Raw genomic sequence first — 12860 nt, 5'->3', positions numbered from 1 at the left:
CTGATGAAGGATCTTCTGAAATAACTTTGTGTTTCCGAAACGCGCGTCGGCGCTTTTTCCCATCACATGACGTTCTTTGATGTTGTGATTGATAATGAATAACGGGTTTGTTTGAATGAGAGTGTGTGGATGACTGTTAGAATGAAAGAATGAATTGTCATGTTTTTATTGCTCTATGTGTATCTTGGGCTGATGATTATTCAAGCTTCCATTATTCAAAGTATTTTTGTACTCTAGAAGCTGACCTTTATTAAATAGGGTCTAAATAAATTTTATTATAAATGATTGATTCAAAATACATTTTTCAAAATATCTCAGCTTTTCTGTGGGTGTTCTTGGTTGATTTTTATTGATTAATTCTCACTTTGGGGAAGCACCCTTTCATGTTTATATAATCTGTCCTCCCTGGTGGGTGGCTCCCCTGGCCTACTGGACAGTAGGTTCACAGGGTCCCTCTTCTGTATTTTGCCCACAAAACCACCATCCATCATTGCTAACTAGGATGGTTTGGGTTCCAGTCTTACATCCACTGGAAGTTGGAACACGCCCAAGACGCTATATGGCGAGAGCCTAGGGGTAGGTTCCAGTTCATTTACTTTCCTATTGAGACTTGGTCATCAGCCGGACACGGATATACCACACTGCGCTATTATACAAGTAAGTAGCTAGTAAGTGGTTTGGCAGATCGGGAGCTCTCATGCGTAACTTTAAGTGGAGGTATTATTAGTTTTAGATCTGGAACATTTCTCTGAATTAAACTAACTTAGTTTTGAACTGCTTGAAATGGTGCAGCGAATGCTAACGTACGCAAGGGAATGCGCAAACATGAACATTTTGATTCTAACATGTCAGTGTCACCCAGAATCCATGCCTGAGTCCATGGACATCATTGAGGAGCTGGCAAGGGTCTCAGCTGCAACCCCTGGCTTATCTCTTATGATCCCCTAGTACTGCTTTTTTGGACCCCTCGCTGCATTGGTGGCAAAAGCAGCACCAAGCACGGCGATGTTAGTTATCATGATTTCATCAGTATAAACGTTTGAGGCCTACTTTCTTGGGATTCAGGGTCAAACGTCACATGATGTCACTTCTTGTGATGTCACTGAGGTCTCAAAGAGTGTGTGAGGCCTCTTTTTGCTATCCATGGCAATTTGATAAATCAACCTACATGCCTGTGTCTATCAGAAACTGTGCCTCTGACTTCCCTTCTCTACCCTGCACTTTTCCCCTCTACAAGCTTGTGCATCCCTTTCCCTTTTTCATCTGATAATGAAAATGTGAAGTGAATGATTTACTCTCTGTGGTAGAATTTTGATAGAGAGAAAAAATGAGAGGACAACCAAAACAGAGCTGTGGGACGAATTCCTCTAGAATAGGGTGGTCGCCGCGCTTCATGTCATCACAGATACTATTTTTTCAGCCCACAGCATTTCACGTACAAATCATTGCCTTGTGGTAATTTACTCTAAGTAGTATATAGGAAGCACATCAAGCCACAAGCCTCTGAATACATTAGGTTTCCACAAATGAGTCTAAGCCCGGAAAGCCTGCTGGGCTTACATAGACCTTGGGAGATAGCCCACCAGGGTAACAGAAGACATCTGCCTTTTTGAGAGAACATTGCCTGCTTGGCAGGGATCTTTGTGTTGTGAAGGGATTCACCACTACAGTGGCTCTCTTGACAGCACTGAAGGTTTTCAGAGTGGGTACTGTATTTAAAGTGCCTCCTCTCCGATCTTTTTTGTATCAAGAAAATAAGCCCAGTACACAAAACGAATGACTTGATGTGCAGGGAGTTTTCTCCATTCATGAGGAGGAAATTCTGTCCAGGCAAACCCGGGCTGGTATCATTTTCACTTGAGTTTCACTTGACCATTAATATTTATACATTGTATGTGCTAAAATGTCACTTGTGTTTTCTTTCCTTGCTTAACCTTACTTTTACTGAACTATAAAATAAGGGGTTAGATGTATGAAGTCATTTAGCAGTCGAAAACTCTGGGGTTCACTAATTCACAGGTTTTGGGATCAGTAAATGGCTTATTTGCATGTACTTAACCATTTTAATGCCTAGATAATAGGTCATCGAAATCAATAAATGGGTTTAGAAATGCATTACTAATTGCTATTTGGAAGGGGCGTATTTTGGGGAATCCCTTCCAAATACCGATTTGGAATTTATTAGATCAATGTTTTGGGACCAAAATTCAATTGCAAAAAATGGAAAAGTTTACAGCTCCCAAGCTGAGGTGATAACCCATTTGCAGAGGCTAAGGGGTCCTCATGGAACCTCTTTCCCTTTCAAAATGTAAAAAAAGGTTTTTGTTTCGGAGTGGGCATTGCTCCAGGGGGCCACTGCAAACTCTTTTTTGGTGGAGTAGTTTTTATTGAGCATATATAAAGTAATGACATATTCTAATAACAGATATCACATTGCAAATAAAATAGTTCAATCAAAGGTATTACAATTTATAAAACATGTAAGAGACAATAAAAACCATGCAATAAAAAAGAATATTATTTTTATACAAAAAAGCAAGAAAAGTAAGAAGCAAGAGAGGAAAGAAAAAGAAGGGGTAGGGTAGGAAGAGGAAATGGGAAGAAATAGTGATGAAATTAGAAAAAAGATAGAGGGATAATTAATTAAGATAACGGTGACTACAAAGACAAATATGTAAACCAATATACATCTGATATGATTTTATGGTATCCAGATAGGGATGAAACAGTAGATATTCTATGTTTATCACAAATGAAAATCCACCATGTTAATTCAGATACCTTGGAAGCATCTTTCTAACAGGAGAGTATAAATTTAAAGGCAAGTGCCATAAAATGATCCAGTAATAAAGGTTATGGGGAAAGGTGTACCAAATCAGGTGACATAGATCCTATAAAAAATATTCTGAAATGTTAATGGAATAGGTCATTGGAATATCTCCGAACATGTAGACCAAATAGCTTTCCAAAAGTTAGTTACCTGAGAGCAGTGGTAAAGTAAATGAGTTAAAGTAGCAAGGGAGGGGGAACAGGACCAACATTTTGGGGAAGCAGACAAATACAATTTTGTAATACATTCTGGAGTAATAAGAGCCCTATTATCAAACAAACATTTGCAATGCAATCAGTCTTGCCTTTGGGACATTATAAGGATACGCTAAAGCCAAGCTTAATATGACAATATTCAACATTTTACAACCCCCAAACAGCATTATATTAAAATTGGTTCAGTTAACCTTTTACATAGCAATCGATACAAGAAACAAATACTTTAAAAACCAAAAAATTATTTTTACGTAATGGAAAATATACTAAATGTATGCTTTAGACATCATTGGACAGACTGCCTCCCTCACATGAATATACTTCACATCACCTGTATCGATTGATGGCTGCTTCCCGGATGTCTTTGCACATTGCGGCCCATGGGAGAAGTAGGGTTGGCTGACCAGTCTTCCCCCGAGGTGTTCGCTCAAGACCGGAAGGACAGGGCTGAGGTTAGGTTAGGGGGTTGGGTTAGGATTAGGGCATAAGGAGGGCAGGGGAGAGGTTTCCAGCCTCTTCCTGCCCTCAGAGCCATTAGGGAAGGGTCTAGGTTCAAATTGATAGAAGTGTAGGGAAAGCTAGGACTCGTAGGTCCAACTTGTCGGTTGGGGCAGTCACAGCGTTGCAACCGGTGTCCTGGTGCATCGCACTGTGGGTGGCGTTTTCCCCGACTATACCCCAGTGAATTCACTGCTTCGCGAAGAGGATATAGCCGCTCCGGACGCCAAGGCGGTCTGTGCAGCACAGCAGGTCCTGGGCCGGGTGGGGAGAGCGGATCTCCTGCGGCCCGGGGTTTTAGAGAAGGCGTGGGTCAGGATGGCCTGTACGCCTTGATTGGCATCAGTTGGGGTTGCAGCGGCAGTGGTGGTTTGCCAGGAGGAGCCGCCACCACCACGTCTAGGTATGTCTGGGCAGGGCCAGGGCCCTGTGCTGGGCGAGACAGGGAAGCGCGGGGGAGGCGGAAGAGTCTGCCTTCACGCTTGCAGGGAGATGCAGCCGCACCTATTGCACTGTCAGGACCGGGGGGCGGGAGTGTTCCACCACAGCAGCGAGTAGAGGAGGTGGTGGTTTTCGAGGACGCATCCGGCCCATCATAGTTGCGGGGCCAGCAGAGCGGGGATGCTGTGACTTGGGAATTTGGGCCAGACAGGGAGAAGGGGGGAGGAAGGCACAGAAGGGGATGAGCCTGAGGCCGAGGACTTCCAACTCGTGCTCTCGGGTGATGTTTCAGAACGGGAGGAGGAGGGGATTGTGGAGGAGGTGCCCATTGACTTCTCCAGGGGTGGTGGGCGGGACCCTGCTCCTCGGGGGTTGGCGGTGGGGGGCCAGGTAAGGCCAGCTACAAGCAGAAACAGGGGGAAGCAGCAGGGGACAGTGAGCCAGGCCTTTCAGGAGCTGGGTCAGGTTGATCTAATAAGCAGCAGTTCCTGCCCACGCTGCCCAGGTGGACGGACATGTCCCTGGAGGAGAAAATACGGGACCAACGACGCATCATCCATGAGACCGAGTTGAGGTGGCAGGTGTTGTGTGCAGCCAGGGATGGGGGTTTGGAGGTGGAAGATGGGGGGCTGGACCCCAGCCCCGGTTTAGTGGAAGAAACAGGTCCTGAGTTTGGTCGAGGGGCCAAGGGACCCTGAGGCAAGTGGGTTTGGGTAGATGAAGTGAGGCCCGTGTCAGGGGTAGGGAAGGCCTTGATGGCTCAGAGACCTGATGGCGCTGGTGCCCTCTCAGGTTTCAACAGCCTGGGGTGGGGGTACAAGCCAGCGGTGGAGGCTGGTAGAGGCATGGGTGGGCCAGCGGGGAAAAAGACGGCTCCTAGACGCCGGGTAGAAGCTGCTAGGGGGTCCGCGCCGGCCAGCCCTCCACCGAGGGAGCGGGCATCAACGGAGTGTGATTTTGTGCCTGGTGTGAAAGGAAAAGGTCTGAAGAAATTGGTGCATGAGGTGCTGGAAGTGCCGGTTGAGGTTGAGCAAGAGGAACATCTGGATTATGAGGAGGAGAGTGATGAACTGTAACAGGGTGAAGTGTGCGACATTAGGGATTGGGGAGGCCAAAGGCAGCCACAGGACAGCTTGGTGTTTTACAGGCTGCACAGCCCAGCACCAGCGGGACCAAGAAGGTGAACCAGAAGACGGTTGACACCTGAGCAAAGGACCAGGAGGTGCCTACGAATTTGACAGGTGAGGGCTTTTGGTGGGTTGCATGGGATGATGGCCCCCAAAGGGGGGCAGAAAAAAGACTGCTGGTCGGTGGGTGTGGGGGAAGGTTTTGTGAGGGACTCAGGAGCACCTGCTAAAGCAGCAGTGGAGTCGGTGGGTGGCGGCAAACAATTGGTAGGCGCAGACATCTAGACGGACAAGACTAATGACCAGGAGGGGAAGGATGACAAGGGTGAGATTACTGTATATGGGATTGGCGATGGCACTGGGTACCCATTTGTCTGAAAAAACGAAGTCCAGGATTTGACAACACAAATATGTCAATGTCTTCAAGCTCTTGCATCGGGAGATACAGGCCAAGGAGGGCTCTAAGGAAGATGAATGGGAGTTGAGGAGGCGGCGGCGTGTGCCAGTTAACATGGAGAACTGGACGTCGGCGTTTTTGATCGATGCGAGTATATATTGCGAGAAACATTTAGATCGCGCAATCGCGTTGCATAAGTATGTAGACATCATTCGAAAGGCTCAGATGCATTTCGGGGGGTTTTGCTTGGCTCAGTTATGATGAGGAGTTTAGGGCCAGGATTTGTGTCAATCCAGATACACCGTGGAGGGAAGTTGATCAAGAGCTCTGGATGCAGTGGATGTCATCCACTCAGTCGTCGGCATCCACACACGGCCAGTGGCTTGCTAGTCACATATCAGCCTTTTCAATTGCGTCCTGCCCAGACTGGGGCAGGAGGGAAGAGCTTGTACACCAGAGTGGGAGGTCAGGGCAGTTACTCTGGGTCAACAGGCCAGTTGCCCAAGCCCACAGGGGTTAGTACAGGTGCATGTTGGGACTTCAACAAGGGTTTCTGCACGCGGCACCCCTTCAAATTTAAGCATGAATGCTCCAAAAGTAGCCGACGCCACCCTCTCACGCTCAAGGTTTTATGTTGGCCACTCCCTCAGAGCAATGGTGAGTTACCAAGGGACGGGGGCAGGCTGGGACCAAGGGCTCCTACACTGGTTAAGGTTGGGGCCATGGTTCCGTGGCTCTCACGATATCCTGACAGAGAGGCTGTGCTGAGGATCCAGTGGGGTTTCACTGAGGGTTGTGGGTGGGTTATCAGGGCCCCCGGGAACAGACATGGGTGGAGAATTTGAGTTCTTCTAGGGAATTGCCAAGTGTTGTTGCAGCTAAGTTGCAGAAGGAGTAGGCGGAAGGCAACCTTCTTTAGGTCCCCCACCCACCCCTGTCTCCTCAGTTAAAACCCTTGGTTTTAAATTTAATGATCAACTTTCCCTTCACTCTCAAGTTGGTGCGGTTGTTTCTTCAGCTTTTCTTTCCCTACGGACTATACGTAAAGTCTCCCGGTTTTTTACCCCATCTGCTCTTAAACTTATACTTCTGGCTATGGTGACGTCCCGCTTGGACTACGGCAATGCCCTTTATTGCGGCATGCCGGCGTACCTCGTGCGGCGTCTCCAGTTGGTCCAGAACCATGCTACCCTCCTTGTGTTTAACCTACCCAAGTCACACCACGTCACCCCCCTTCTCTTATCTTTACACTGGCTCCCTGTCCAGCAACGTGCTCTTTTTAAGCTGGGCTGTATAATTTTTAATGTTCGGTCTGGTTCTGCCCCTGCCCTCATCAGTTCTGCTATCCAAGATTATACCCTGACCAGAGAATTGCGCTCGTCCACCCAACTACTTCTTACCGTTCCCCGTTTTAAACGGAAAAAATGGGGAGGATCCAAGTTTTCAACTGTGGCTCCTGCCTTCTGGAATTCTCTCCCACTTTCCTTGAGATCTTGTCCCCAGTATTCCCTTTTCCTCAAAGCTCTTAAAACTTTTCTTTTCTCCCAGGCATTTCCCTCTTAAACCCTCGCACCTGGCTTCTAGTTCTTTTCGTCCTCTTGGGTTTGTAGTACTACAAAAAGCGCCATGAAACCGCCTAGTGTAGAAATACCTTAAAAATAAAAAAATAAATAAAAAAAAGGCAGGATAGTTGGCCCTTTTGATCACTGGCCTGTCCCTGACCTGATTATATCACCTTTGGGGTGGTGCCCAAGAAGGAGCCAGGGGAGTTTAGGCTGATCCATCATTTGTCCTGCCGGAGGGGAGATCGGTGAATGATTTCATTGCCGAGGAGGATTCCATGGTTCTATATGCTTCTGTTGATGATGCGATCAGTTTGGTTCGGGTGTGCAGGCAGGGAGCAGAATTGGCAAAGTGTGACATAAAGTCGGCATTTCGCCTCCTTCCTATACACCCGGCGGACTTCTCGTTGCTAGGGATGCAGTTTGAGGGTGCCATTTTTGTTGAAAAGGTTTTGCCCATGGGTTGTCCCATTTTCTTATATATAGCAGCAATTGTTGGACGGGTGATGAACAGAAATTCATCCGGGTCACTCATCGCCTAACCAGACATGCATTTCGCCATCTTTATTCAGGCCCAGCTTCACGGTGTTAGAGGAGAGGATAAGTTCACTTTCCCTTCCCCTTATTTTGAGTACCCGGTTGCCTCCTCGTTTAGTCTGGTGTATTAGTTCTACACCGAAGAAGGAGAACTCTTTCTTGTGTGGGTGTTCCTGATTAAAATGTTCTGTCAGAGGGTGGCCTGTGCTGTACTTATGGATGTTTCTGTAGTGTTCTTGGATGCGTGTTCGTAATGGCCAGATGGTGCTTCCAATAGAGGTGTTGTTGCATGGACAAAGTATAACGTAAATTACAAATTTACTGTTACAGTCAATCCACTCTTTGATTGTGAAGTTTTTCCTTTGTTGCATTGGTACTTTAGTAGTTTTGTTTATGCTGAGTGAACATATGCTACAGTTGCGGCATATATGGAATCCCGCTGGTCTGTCTAGAAATGTGTTTTTTTGTTTCCTCTTGTCAGTAAACTTAGAGCGACATAGCATTCTTTTTAGATTCGGGGCTCTTCAGAAAGTACCTCGGGGTACCCCGAAATGACTTTCCGAATGACTGTACGAATTTCTGTTCATCACCCGTCTAACAATTGCTGCTATATATAAGAAAAATCAATTATTATAGATGGATTGAACAACACCAGTAACAACATCCTAATATGTAATGCCACATTATGTTAGCCAATAATGATGACATATCAATGACATGTGGTAAATACATCCTGTTGCATCAACACGCATGGTAAAAAAATGTAAAACTGTATGACTGCCTGAATTGTAACATATGCATTCCTTTTATGTGTACATCCTTCGATTTATCCGTCCTTGATACCTCTCGTCTCTCCCCTCTCTAGCTTTTTTTCTTTTTCTTTTTTCTTTGACCTTCTGTGCAACATGCATGGTTACTTTTCCCCACTGAAACTAAAATATATATACTTATTACATCCAAAAAATAGCTGTCCACCTTGTTAAACCGGGTAGATAAGCCCCTTTACTGATACTTTTCGTTAAGAAGAGGAAATCCTCAATGCTGTAGGATTTATACTCATTCCCATAGAAGAAATTTCACCCGGTGTTTACATGACCGTGGGGCCAGTACCGTAATAGACAGAGTCTATTTCCACATGAGAGGAATCAGATTTCAATCTGAACCGGAAGTACTCTACACGGGTTAACTTAATCTCTGGGCTCTTGCAATGCGAGGCTGATGTTGCCGTTTGCAGAGACTGGTTACACTTAGGCATTTATGCCCGGACTGAAAGGTAAGCGTTGCACACATTTTACAGGGATCCCAGCCTACGTGGGAATAACGCTGCGCTCTATTTGAGAGTAATCTAGTCTTCTTGTTACTTTAGATTAAGAATTTCGATTGCGTTTGGCCAGGACGAGTTTTTGGCTCATCTATTTACACTATGGTAAGCTCTCAGTACCACCTATGACCACTCCGAGGTTTTTACCCATTCAAGTTATTTCCTGACTAGACATTACGGGCCTCACCACGCCCAATCTCCTGTGATAAACCCACCAAACCCAACCTCTATTTACTTCACCAGGGACCCTGGAGACCCCGGTCTCGATCTTTTTAAACCACGTCACTATCTTCTATCATAAATTACGCCGCCATCCACCTAGACCCATATTATACACCGAACCATAAGCCTCTGAACTAGTCATCATGCTGGAGGAGGTCAAAAGGTAAGTGTGGAAGCAAATGCAATAAGGGAGAAGGTCACTGAGTGAAGCGGGAGAGAGTAACTGAAGTGTGGCAATGAATGATGGATGAAAGACATGATGTTTGGGAATGTTCATAAGATATTGATGTTTTTGCTTAATTATTGTTGTCAACCCTGTCCTAATAAATGGCCTTTTACGCTAACATTCAGCGTTGGAGTGGTTATTGCGCGAGCAGCTTGTCTGGCTGCCTGCACCCACAACAGAACGGTATGTTACCTTTATAACGCAACTTTTACAACGCACTACCATTACAACGAAACTTTTACAACGCAAAAACTATTACGCATGTATTTACAATGCATGTTTTTACAACGTAGGTACCTTTACAACGCATACCATTACAACGTAGGTATTGGTGAGTATATAATTATAATTAAAATGTTATATGTTTGGGTTTTTTTAAGGGGTATTTTTAGGGTTCAGGGTCAGTTTGGGGTTTTTGGGTAAAGGGGTATTTTTAGGGTTCAGGGTAAGTTTTGGGTTTTTGAGTAAAGGGGTATTTTTAGGGTTCAGGGTCAGTTTTGGGTTTTTGGGTAAAGGGGTATATTTAGGGTTCAGGGTCAGTTTTGGGTTTTTGGGTAAAGGGGTATTTTTAGGGTTTAGGGTCAGTTTTGGGTTTTTGGGTAAAGGGGTATTTTTAGTGTTCAGGGTTAGTTTTGGGTTTTTGGGTAAAGGGGTATTTTTAGGGTTCAGGGTCAGTTTTGGTTTTTTGGGTAAAGGGGTATTTTTAGGGTTCAAGGTAAGTTTTGGGTTTTTGGGTAAAGGGGTATTTTTAGAGTTCAGGGTCAGTTTTGGGTTTTGGGTAAAGGGGTATTTTTAGGGTTCAGGGTCAGTTTTGGGTTTTTGGGGTACAGGGGTACAGGGTAAAAATAAAGTAAAATTAAATTTAAATTAAATTAATTAAATTAAATTAAATTAAATTAAATTAAATTACATTAAATTATATTAATTTCAATTAATTTACAATTAAAAAATTAATATATACTTACCAATACTTACGTTGTAATGGTATGCGTTGTAAAGGTACCTGCGTTGTAAAAACATGCGTTGTAAATACATGCGTTGTAATAGTATTTGCGTTGTAAAAATTTCGGTGTAAAGGTATGCGTTGTAAAAGTATGCGTTATAACGTCATATATCCCAACAGAACATACATGCAAAGGCCATCCAACGATAATATTTCCCTCCACCTTAAGGGGACAATGCTCATATTTCTATCAGCGTTACCATAGGTAAAATAGAACAGGTGTGTGTTTCCTCAAGTGCCTGCTGCTGGTAAAATCTGCCCTCACGGTGCTGGGTAAAAATGACAGATTCGATATTCTGAGGCAGAGGAAGTTCTTCGATGGGAAAGGGACCAGGGACAAAAGTTCACATTTGAACTAAAAGTGAAAGGCCAGCTAACCGTAATTACGATTGGAAAACCCTGCACAGGCAACGCTAACTTAAAACACCTAAAGAAGGCCATTTACCGACTTCTACACCCATTCAAAAACACATATAGTTTGCCTAAATCACTTATCTTTATGACAAAAGCATAAGGTCGTTAATTGCAACTAAGCAACATTTTACATGAAAAAAATACATAACCAATAAAATAATGTTTAAAGAGCAATTAATACAGAGGTTAAACTGTATGCCCACCCTGAATAAGCAGGGCACGTGTTCTGTAGGCATCAAGGCCTCCTCCCCTCTTCGGAGCAGTGAAGGCTTAGCTCAACAGAGGCGGTGGGAAGGCTAAGACTAGAATCCTGTTGAACATAGCTGCAATTCAGTGGGGATTTTATTTTTGCATTAAAGCAACATTTAACTAACACCTTTATATATATCTATAGCTTTACATAAAAAATGGAACCAAAAATGTAAATCATACAAAGCATCAAAATGACCCTGGAAATTTCAAGTGCAGCAAGTGGTGGCCGTGCCACACCTAATATATAACGTTTATGATCACCAATTGCGAAAGCTGCACTGCTCGTAAAGCAACTGAGGGAACAAACTGGTGCAACCAGAAGGGCGAGAAAACAAAATCCTAACACTGTATTTTAAAATGCCTTCATGTTTGAGGTTAAAAGTCGCATAATCAGGACACCATGCTTTATGCCCCTGTTTAGAGATAAGGTTGGTTTCTTATTGATCTCTTGCAGAGATAGTTCTAGACATTGACACAACGGCTGCAGTCTAGGGAGGGTAGTCTCAGTAAAGAAGTGGGCATACAACCACAAAGGCACCTGAGTATACACACACAGACATGGGGGCACACATCTATGACCATGCAAGTCCTCTTCATGCTTTAAGGATTGTTGTGAAAATAAAAGCAGAGATGTTTAACCCCTTCCATGCGACGTCACGGTGGGCGTGTGCGGAGGACGGCCGGGGGCCGTCTGAACCACGCCCACGCCATAAATCACCCGCACCGCGGCGGAATTTTCGCCGCGGTCAAGGGGTTAAGTAGAGTTGGGCGAGCCGTGCAGCCGCCATTTTTCTATAGTTTCCCGGTCAAGCGTTGACGTTGCTACTATAAAAAAAAAAATCAAAATGGACGTTATGGGTAATTAAACTGCGGCGCCTGTGTAGGTAATATGAAAGCGGGCACCGTGCCCGCTGCTTTCAAAACCAACTGAAGCAGTGCACATCATGCCTGCAGTAAGGGAAACTCATTAAAACAAGCATTGGCATAGCCAATAGGTCTCGCATTGGTGAAAGTTAGAGCAATTGGTGTTGTAAGTGCGAACGTTTTTTACTTATGTGTTTTGGTTTGTAGTTGGCAGAGCCTTTTTGTACTGATTTGACCACAATTAGTCAAGAGGCTGCAGGCTGAGTCTGGAGGGCACAACAGAAAATAGCTGGAAGTGGGACTTCTGCTTAATTTGGCTATAAACCCTCATAAAAGGGATCCAACTGAGAGCTTGTGAATGGATAAATGCAGCGCAGGAATGGAAGCTTTGGAATGCTGCCACAAAATAAAATTCATGTGTTCATTAAATAAAAGGTGCACAAGGTGATTTACGAAATGCCGCATTTGCTATGTGTGGGTTAGTGACTTGTAAATGTAAATATAAATGTAGTTGAGCTTATATAGCGCACAGCTACCCGCAGTGGGTTTCCCGGCGCTTGCTTAGGGAACCCTTCTTGGTATTCCCCTGTGAGATAGCAGGGTATCCACAAGGTGAAAGTCAGGCATCCCGCCGCGAGGGGCCGCTGTGGAGATTAAGCAAGCTATTGCCCAGAGTCGCAGAGTGTGAACCCGTGAGTCGAGGAGGCACCGGGGCGAGAATTATCGAGTCCATGGAATTTTTAGCCCAAGACCCCGCCGAGGCGGGGAATTGAACCCTGGTCCAGGACCGATCTCAGCTTCCGGGTCTGCTGCCTCTAACCCCTGAGCCACACTTCTCCACTTAAAAGGTTTAGAAGGGGAAATATTCTCCTAGCTCCTTCTGCTTGAATGCCAATTAGTTTAAACAGCTGCTGGGAGAGGAAATGGGGGATCGGAGGAGGATGGGCAGGG

This window comes from Lissotriton helveticus, chromosome 11 (assembly GCF_964261635.1).
Source record: "Lissotriton helveticus chromosome 11, aLisHel1.1, whole genome shotgun sequence".
Lineage (NCBI taxonomy): Eukaryota > Metazoa > Chordata > Amphibia > Caudata > Salamandridae > Lissotriton > Lissotriton helveticus.
Note: the sequence above shows the minus strand (reverse complement) of the source record.